Source organism: Adiantum capillus-veneris, chromosome 20, assembly GCF_014529385.1.
Source record: "Adiantum capillus-veneris isolate H3 chromosome 20, ASM1452938v2, whole genome shotgun sequence".
NCBI lineage: Eukaryota > Viridiplantae > Streptophyta > Polypodiopsida > Polypodiales > Pteridaceae > Adiantum > Adiantum capillus-veneris.
Genome location: NC_140950.1, coordinates 83,114,454 through 83,124,304, shown reverse-complemented (window position 1 = coordinate 83,124,304; position 9,851 = coordinate 83,114,454). Strand labels below are relative to the sequence as shown.

Genomic DNA, 9,851 nt, shown 5'->3' with positions numbered 1-9,851 from the left:
TCATTTCTAAAGGGTTATGTTTAAACGATTGGGTAGACAACTCAACCTCAGTACAACAGATCATCCTGAAATGAATGGTCATACTGAAAGAGTCAATTAAGTGCTAGAGGATATGCTACGAGCATACATTAACAAGAAGCAATCTAATATTTCATATAAGTCATTTATGTAAACGCCTATATGGGGACGACAATGTCATTGACCAGCAGATTCTAGTTGATTTTGTTGAACCTCCTACCTAACTACATGGACTTGAGCAAATCTTAGACTACCATGATTTACGTATGTGTCATCATGTACATCAACAAGCTTTAGTCCAGTGGAAAGATCGACCTAAAGAAGGTGTCACTTGGGAAACATTAGTGTTATTAAGAAGAAGTTTCCCACTGTTGTTTTCAAGGACAAAAACACTTCTCCAAAGGGGGAGTAGTGTAATGCCAAGGGCAACCCTGGGGGGTCACGGATTGGGCCAAGGGCCGTTTTCTATATGGGTACAAAATCCTACAAGGACAAGGGTCTATAAATAGGGAGGTAGGGAGGACGATTCAGCTGAGCAATTCCCTTGGGCTTTTCACCATCATATCCATGTCTAGAGCAATTTTGAGAATAATCAAAGGGATGATCTTGGGACTTTAAAGGAAGGCAAGTAAATAATTCAAGAAGATAGGAAGGAGCAACAAAAAAATATTTCAAGAAAAAAAGAGGGTGAATCGAATTCTACAGGGGGTGAAAATTTTGGAAAACCTAATGAGGCTACAAACTCAAATGATTGAGTCTATTGGAGGAGATGGTTTTGTGGTTGTGGATGTAACAGAACTTGAAAATTGGTTTAAGAACCTTTAAGAAAAGGGTTGTTATTGGTCTTTGTGATGGGATCTATGGTAGCAAAGTGAGGGCATGAGATGCAAGGTACGGGGTAAACCCGACTATTCAACTTGAAAGGGACACGTCCGAGTTTACTTTTTTTGTCCTAGTTTACTTCTACATATGGAGGTTTACGTTATATGTTTTTGTTTAGGCATAGGGGACATCAAAATTCATGCCAGTGCAAGCATAGGGAATTGGACTACCCGAGCATAGGTTTCGAGTTTAAATCTGGGAAATAGCTAACCACACGAACATTTTGCTTGATGTCCAATCTCCCCAAGATCTGCGCGCTCAAATATGCACCGTTGATCGCATCTTGTGAGGTTCATTTACGAACTTGTGGGACTTGGAATTGAGGGAAAGCATGCATTTCTAGGTAGCAATGAGGACCTTCAAGCAGGCGTACACCCTGGTAGTCCTACTGCATGCAATATCCATTCAATCAAGCAGAAGGCTTACCCGTTTGCAACTTTCATTTTTTCATCATCCCTTTTTGCTGACCCCCCCCCCCCCTCTCTCCCTCTCCCTTTCCCTTTGGGGGAAAGCTTGGCCCTTCATGAATCTTTGCTAAATGGAATCCTCCTAGCAGTATCCATCCCCTACCCCCATAGTAGCAAGCTCTTTGCTTCCACTGCAAGGATCTAACCCTAACTAAGGACCTCCATACCGATCCATTCAACTTATGAACTTGCAAGCTATGAGCATTCAAAACACAAGCCCTATATTCTATGCTCATTCTCTTCAGGAAAGGTCAAGCATTGCCACTACACTGGAATTGAGGCCTAGGAGGGGGAGTTAGATGCATGCTCAGTTAACGGCTCCTACACCAAAAAATGGGGGATATTTAGAGCTCTCCCCCAAATCCTACTCATTTTCAACATCTTATTGTGGTAAGCTTTTATCCTCCTCTAAATGTTAACCATGGTCAATGCTCCATCATATCCAATGTCTAGAGCAATTTTGAAAATAAGAAAGAAGATGATCTTGGGACTCTAGAGAAAGCTAACCAGATAATTCAAGAGGATAGGAAGGAGCAACGAAAACAAATTTCAAACAAAAATGAGGGTGAATCAAATTCTACACAAGGTGAAACTTTGGGAAAACCTAATGTGGCTACAAATGATTTTCCTCATGAGTCTATCGACGGAGATGGTTATGTGGTTGTGGGTGCAACAAAGCTTGAGAATTGGTTTAAGCACCTTCAACAAAAGAGTCACTATTGGTCTTTGTGGTGGTATAAGGCCTCCAGTAGAAATCATAGACACTCGCTCACCCAAGATTGGGGAATCCAAAAATATCTTTCCTAGCCAAGTATATTACTTGTTAAATAATTATTATTTGTTTTTGTCTATGATGCTACAAGTGCTATGCAAATAATCACCAGATGGCATTGGCTTATTAAAAACATCCCTGCATGTCAATGGCACATAGTATTTGATCCTAAGGGAGAAAAAACTTCCAAAGTGCATGTGTGGGTGAAAAATGTTGGGGTTCAGGTTGACAAAGTATTGGAACAAAAACCCTCTAATATGACTCAAAATGGGACCCTTAGTTTCAAATCAATGAAGTTGATATAGATTTTGCTCTGAAAGAGTCTATCCCTCTCAAAGATCACTTGGGACAGGTTCTCCACACTCAGAATGGGAACCCTAGCTTCTAATCAATGAAGTTGATAAAGGTTTTCTCTTAAAGAGTCTATCCCTCTAAAAGATCACTTGGGAAAGGTTCTGCACACTCAAAAAATGGTGCCAAATGCTTGTTTCCATTGCTTAAAGCAGGGCCATTCAATTGAAGATTTTCATGAGCTGCTTAGAAATCAATAGAAATAATAAGATAAAAATAAAGAGCAAAAATAGAATGGGTGGGCCTTCTAGCAAGTTAATGGAACAAAAGGTAGCATAACCAGACCTCTAGCCAAAAACAATAATGTTAGGAATGTTATTAGATATGGGGCTTTTATTGATGATGTATTTGCCTTCACTTCTCGATCATTGGAAGGTGAGAAGGAGATTACTGCAAAAAAACAACCAAAACCCCATAATGCCCATGAGACAAAACAAGAGGTATTTCACTTGATTTAGAGGATTCAAAAGAAGAGGGTAATTATGTGTCCAAAACTAATCTCTCACATGCTATAATGAAGCACAAGCTACCAATGGGAAAAGAGGTCATAAGTGTAAATGTATTTAGCAAAGAGATAAATGATTGATATAAGGAAGTAATAAACCATCTTGCCCATTCTCCACTCAACTATGTGGACATAATCATGACCCAAGAAGAAGAAGAATCGTTACCCCAAAAACAAGGGGATAAAGCTAAGAGGAAGAATGAAAATTTCTAATGACCCCAATAGAGCTTGTGTTTCAGCGGCTAAGCACTCCAAAAGCTCTAAAAAAGGTGGTGTAGATCTATTGACTTCTACTTAAAATATGAAAGAATGACTAATGTTGTTAGGGTTGTCTATTAGATTTTGTAATTTATTGTTTTCACCAAAAAATTACATACTCCTACTGGGTCCAGGCGCGCATTAACCAGAATCAAGGGAGATGCTGTTGATCTGGACACGTTGCTTTCTAATTCACTGCGTTGCAAAGAGAGTGCTGACAGTGTTGAAAGCACGGCCGAGACATTGATGACAGTCTGCAAAGCAGTCACAGACACACCAATCATTTAAGTGTTCATCCATACACCAAGGAGCCATTAAAAGTGGGACCCTGAGGAACCCCGTCTTTGAGGGTTTTTACCTCGAATTTGAACCCTTGCGCTAAGCCCATTTTCTCTCTTGTTTCCTCAGAGGAAACTTTTTCAGTCGGGCCAATTTTGTCCTCTTTCATGGTTGAAACCTTTGGCAAGGTGGGGCCTAACATTTCCGTATCCTGCATCGGTCTCAAGACGGAGCCACCGCCTACATCCATTGGCACAGCTAGCTCTATTTCAGAACTTTTCCCCGCCGCTAACATGTGTGAACCCTTATTTTAGGACCCAAAAAGGAAAGCAACAAACGTAGGCAGAAGTAAATCAGCATGATTATTAACAGGCAGTCAATAATCGTCTATGCCACAGTGAGTGCAAGAAGCGTGCTTTCGATCAAAAAAGAAGCTGGCATCGACGTCTGCCAAGGCTTGGAAAGAGGATGAATGTGTAGAAAAATAAACCTCTGCGAAAACCTTCGATCTGTTGTGCAAACCTAATTCTACTTCCTAGTCGTTTCGACTTCTTCACTTTTCTGCACTCGACAACACGCGGCAGCCGTCGTCGATACACAGGAGGGTCTCTTTGCTTCTACTCCACCTACTCCACCCACAACCTGCACGACAGACATTCACGCGCTTACATGGTTTTCGTCCATCCAAGATGCTTACAATCTTCCTATCCCTTTTGCATTTTAGAGAGGTTTTCTCTTAAGTGAAGGAGTGAGTGACACATGGAGGGTCTCTCCTTCCTTGAAAACTTTAAGCTGCATTATAAAGAGTGTAGATTTGTCATAAATTACCTCCCAAAAAAGGCAATTATGTCTGAACAAGGTGAAAATTCACTATGGCCTACATAAGGCTATTGACAAAAAAATTTGACATAAGGCTATTGACAATATTATTTTTAACCATGTAATGTCACAATACAATATTAAGTTTTTTTGAAAAAAGTGTAACGCTAAACTATTTTCATTACAATATATTTCAAAGGCATAAAAAATAATATTTGACACAAAACTCAATGCCTGTCTTTAAAGGTACACAAATGTCAACACCATCTCACAAGGTCTTATAAAAAATAATTTAAAATTATCATTAGCTTGTCACGTGGCATTAATCGACAAGCTTTATCCAATGGTCCAGATTTGCAGCCAAACATTGACCCTTCACTAAGGACTCTTAATGAATAATGAAGCGATTCATTTATAAAGCCTGTATAACCAACTCAAATTCTAGCTTTAACATCTCGTATTGATAGACAATCAGTCTTTTTATGAAAAGCTACAAAAAAATTTCTTGGAGATATTCAATCTCACAAAGAGGGGCAGTCTGCGAAAAAAATGTGTCTCAACTTAATACCATGCCGTTTCCAATTCCAAAAATGCCGGTTGAGGGCAAGGGGAAAAGGAGAAATCTCGCCCCGAATTAGAGAAAAATAGTGTAAAAAACCGACTTAATTTTCTAAAATTTCCTCTTGGCCGGCAAACTCAAGAAAAGGAATTTTGTATGTTTGGAAAAACGATTTTTCCCGAACAGTGAAGAGGGGTATGTTGGGAATTCTGAAAGGCATTTTGAGAATTTACGACAAAAGGCTGGGGGTATTTTGGGAATTTCCACAAATTAGAGGGGTATTTTGGTGATTTGCCCCTTTTTTTTAAAAAAAATTGCATGACTACCCATTGGTTACAGCTTTCCCAGCAAGGAGCAAGGAAATAGACAGAATCTTGGTTACTATGCCAAGTGCAGTATTGTTTTTTTCTTTTTCCTTTTAAAGCACAACCCAGAGTACCATGCACGGCAAGATTGTGGGCTTGCTGCCAGCCAAAATATCTTCTGAGAGAAAGAGAGAGAGAGAGATATGAGGGTAAGGTGCTATGATACCATGGGGGTGATGGGACGGCAGGTTGCCTTTCTTACTCTCAAAAATTTGAGCAGCTGCTATCCTCTCTCTCTCTCTCTCTCTCTCTCTCTCTCTGTCAACACTATTGAGCATGCGCAATCTCTGAGATCATCCGTGTCCTCTCTCTCTCTCTCTCTCTCTCTCTCTCTCTCACACTCACACGCACACACACACATTTATACGTCTGTGCAATGCAAATCTCCTTTAAATTGGATGACCTGCTCACATCTCCATAGCCGCACCCTGCTCTCTCTCTCTCTCTCTCTCTCGTGGAATTGCTCCAAATCTCTGAGTCCTCTCCTTCTTCTCCTCTCTCTCCAAAACCTTAAACCCTAGAATCCTACATCGCCCCCTATCCTTTACTGAGCTCTTTCTTGCTACCTCTTTTGGCATGAGCAGCACAGAGAGACTGTTGGACTCTTCACAGAGATCACAGAGAGAGCAGTGTCTTAAACACTCTGTATATTGTATAAACGAAGCAGCATGATGTGAGTTTTTCTTTCAGATTTTCTACAGACAAAAAGCCAAAAACATGTCGGAGGTCGAACTAGCTCTGTTTACATTATTACAAAGTGGCAGCAGTTCGAATTGCATCTCCAGAATGTATCACACATTCTAGCTGCGATTCAACATATTTGAAAACCTACATAGTATTGCATTTAGACGGTTGACTTGGGCTTTCAGAGCCAGTAGTTCTTTTCCCAATGAGAAAATCTACTCTTCCAACTTTGTTACTTGTATGTCGTCAACGTTGATTGCATAGTCCTCGATGGTATCCCTTGAATTACGTATTGCTTCGATAAGCTCTGATCGGAGTGCACAGGTGTTTGTGATTTGATCTCCAACTAATTCTTTCAAAATTGCAGCAAGAGCAACCTCTATCCTATCAATACGTGCATCTTCTATCATAGCAAAAGAGTCATCAGGTTGTGTCTCACTCAGCCGAACCATCCGGTTTTTGTCTTCTTCATCAATCCGAACACTGCAACAAAAATAAATTGTCATCACTTTATATTTTTTTGTTAGAGTCAAAACTAACAATGTTATTGCTAGCAAATAGACCACAGTATGCAACTGTCATTACCTCGACACGATGTACAAGTGGAACGAAATCATCTCCTATTTCCGGTTCTCTTATGGCAGGTTGGTTCAGCATCAAAATCATTGACAACAGTTCTCGGTGGACTACAAAAGACTCGGGTCATGGTCAAAAACTCAACAACAAATACAGTCCTACTTGAACTATCATAAGCATACCTTTGCATGTCTTGCCAAGGGGAGTTGAACCACTCTACACGAGATTGTGTGTTCGCATACACATCATCATTAACAAAAATATTCAGAATGTCTTCATACGTTGCTATGGATGGGTATATCATACACCTCCACAATGCTTTGATTTTCGGAAGATGCATTCCACGGCCCTGATAAGGAGTTATCCAGCATGATGATGGGTAGTAGTTCCCACTCTTCACCATTATATGTAGTGTAGACAGAAAGTCGTTGCCTGCTGGATGTCGAAGCTTAAATTTCCAATACATTAGGGCTCTATCAAAGATGTTTGTCGGTGTTAGGAAAACCCTATTCTTCAATTCATCGGCACCATATAAGCTATACAATTCTACACCGGCATTCACATCATTACTAGTTATATTGTGGACAACCTTTTGAAAGTGTGGTTCATCCTGGTCTTTTAAACAATACCCTACCATGCCCTCAAACGTATGCATCTTGTGTTGCTTTAGGCCACGGCACAAAACCATTGTGTCTGCAAGTGCGGACTTAGCCCAACCTAAGTACGCTTTTATCTTCCTATTCACTGCAATCAACGAGGTTTCCCAAATACGGATAACCATCTATAGATGAAGGTGCAATAGCGCTCCTCCTCTCTCCAATGCACATAGTCCCGCTAATGTTTCTCTTTCAAGAAACAAGCGCATGCACCCCAACAACCCTATGTCTACATCACCACCACGAACAGATATGGTGACACTCAGTTCCATTACTCTCGCCTCCGGTTTCTTCAGTTTCGAGGAGCCAACATTACAGCCTTCAGTGTTCATCACAGGCTGCTTCCCTTTCCCCCGTGCCTCGGACTTTAGTTGTTCCATTGTCAAACCATGTACTGTGAGGCCACCAACAAATACAAAAGAACCTGGTTGTCAGACATGCAGTCACTTCACCACCTGCCCCATCAAATGCACCAGCTAAACAAATACTGCACGCCGTATGCAATACCTAAACACACAGCCCAATAGCTTCACAGCTTCCTTCATGACGTGCAACAGCCAAAAGACACAGGCTAAGAACCGAGCTGTCCCATCAAATGCAGGAGCTAAACAAACAGTGCATGGCATATGCACTAGCTAAACACACAACCCAATAGTTTGACAACTTGGTTGATGACGCGCAGCAGCTAAAGACACAGGCAAACAACCAATAGCTACTGTCGAGACCAGCAGAACAAGAGAAGAGAACTTACAACAGTACCTGTATGTCTCACGAATAGTGGCAGAGAAAATGCAGCGAGCAGTAGGTGTGACAGACAATCCCAGTAGGCGCTGAAACAGGCTCCAAAAAAATACAGGGCTGCCTTGTTGGAGCCTAGGTGCAACGCGTCTGGCGCGATGAAAGCTTCCATGACACATAGCCCTGGATTCTCGATTAATCCAGATAGGATCTCGACAGATTCCATCTATTAGAGCTGCGTGCCAAAATTGGGAGCCGCCCAATCGTTGGCACCACCCTCCCCCTCTCCTCTATTATTTCCCCTCTTCCCCATTCATTAACACATGCAGTTGGAATCTCTCTCTTCCCTCTCGTTCGTCAACCCACAAGGGCCGCCATGCATGGGACAATTCTCTCTCTCCCTCACATCCATTATACAAGCTAGTCTATCTCTCTTACTCACACTCCCTCTCGTCCTCTCACTTTCTCTCTCTCTCACTCTTTGTGTAACCAGCCCAGTGGGTGCACAAGATCTCTCTCTCTCTCTCTCTCTCTCTCTCTCTCTCTCTCTCTCTCTCTCTCTCTCTCTCTCTCTCTCTCTCTCTCTCTCTCCCCCCCCCCCCCCCCTCGGCCCCTCGGCCCAGCATGCATAAACCGAAATAGCTCTCTCATCCTTGACCCTATCTGTCACACTCTCCCTCCCCCCTCTCTCCCCTCGTTCAGCCCCCCCCCCCCCCCCCCCCCCCCCCCCCCCACACTTTCTCCCTCTCTCATTCTCAGCATGACAAAGCGAATAATCTCTCTCTCTCCTCCGTTGACCCTCCCTCACCCTCCTTTCCCCTTTTGTCAATAGCCCAGTGGGCTCAGCATACTCTCTCTCTCTCTCTCTCTCTCTCTCTCTCTCTCTCTCTCTCTCTCTCTCTCTCTCTCTCTCTCTCTCTCTCTCTCTCGGGCATCTACTCCCTCTCTCTCTCTCTCGTGCTTTGTGTAGCTGCAGCTAGCTCAGCCAGAATAACCTCTCTCTCCCTCTACACACACTACACACACACACACCCTCACTCTCTTTCCATCACTCACGCTCTCTCAGACTGTCTCTCTCTCACTTTCTCTATAGCCGCCATGCGGGCGCAGACAGTTTCTCGTTCCCTCTCTCACCTACACACACACACACCCACACACACACTCCCTAGCCCCTCTCCCCCCATCACCCACTCTCTATACTCACTCACGCTCATTCTCTCCCTTGTTCTCTGTAGTCGGCCAAGCAGCACGTTAAAATATATATATAAATAAATTAATATCCCTCTTATACCCCACGTTCCCACACACACACACTCTTACGTATACGAACACACACATTCACCTACACACTTATACACACACACACCCTCATGTCTTGCTCCCTTGCTCTCTCACCATCTCTCTCTCTCAAATCGGTAAATGACATCCCTCTCTCTCTTACCATACACAAACACGTACACCCACACATTTACACGCACTCACGAGCACATTTACAGGCACTCACGAGCACATGCACATACATACACGAGTACGCGGCATAGGCACGCACACAATCAAACAACATAGCACACTATACGCACACACAAGAAGGAAAAAACCAAGAAGGAACTCGAAATTGATAAAGAAGGAACACCAAAAGCACGAGAATTCGAAGGTGACGCCAAATCAAGAAGTAACGTCGAAGGCATGCCCTGGCCGGCCGCAAAGCTAGAAAACGCGCTACACGGATGCACCAGTAAATCTCGCGATTCACCCGCATCTCTTCCAGATCACATCTCCACATTAAATATCCATGGGGTAATCTATTTTCCCGGTTTCAAGCCAAAATCTTGTATACAAACCCAATTGTATATTATCACCTCTCTCTAAGTAATGGTCACAAAGGCCAACCTAGGAGATATCATTTTAAAAATTCTCCTAAG

General features: G+C 42.6%; 1 pseudogene; it reads right to left on the bottom strand.

The window, feature by feature from the left end:
• Positions 1-5,644: 5,644 nt before the first annotated feature.
• LOC147432829 (uncharacterized) lies at positions 5,645-8,505 on the bottom strand (annotated as a pseudogene).
• Between the last annotated feature and the right edge of the window lie 1,346 nt (positions 8,506-9,851).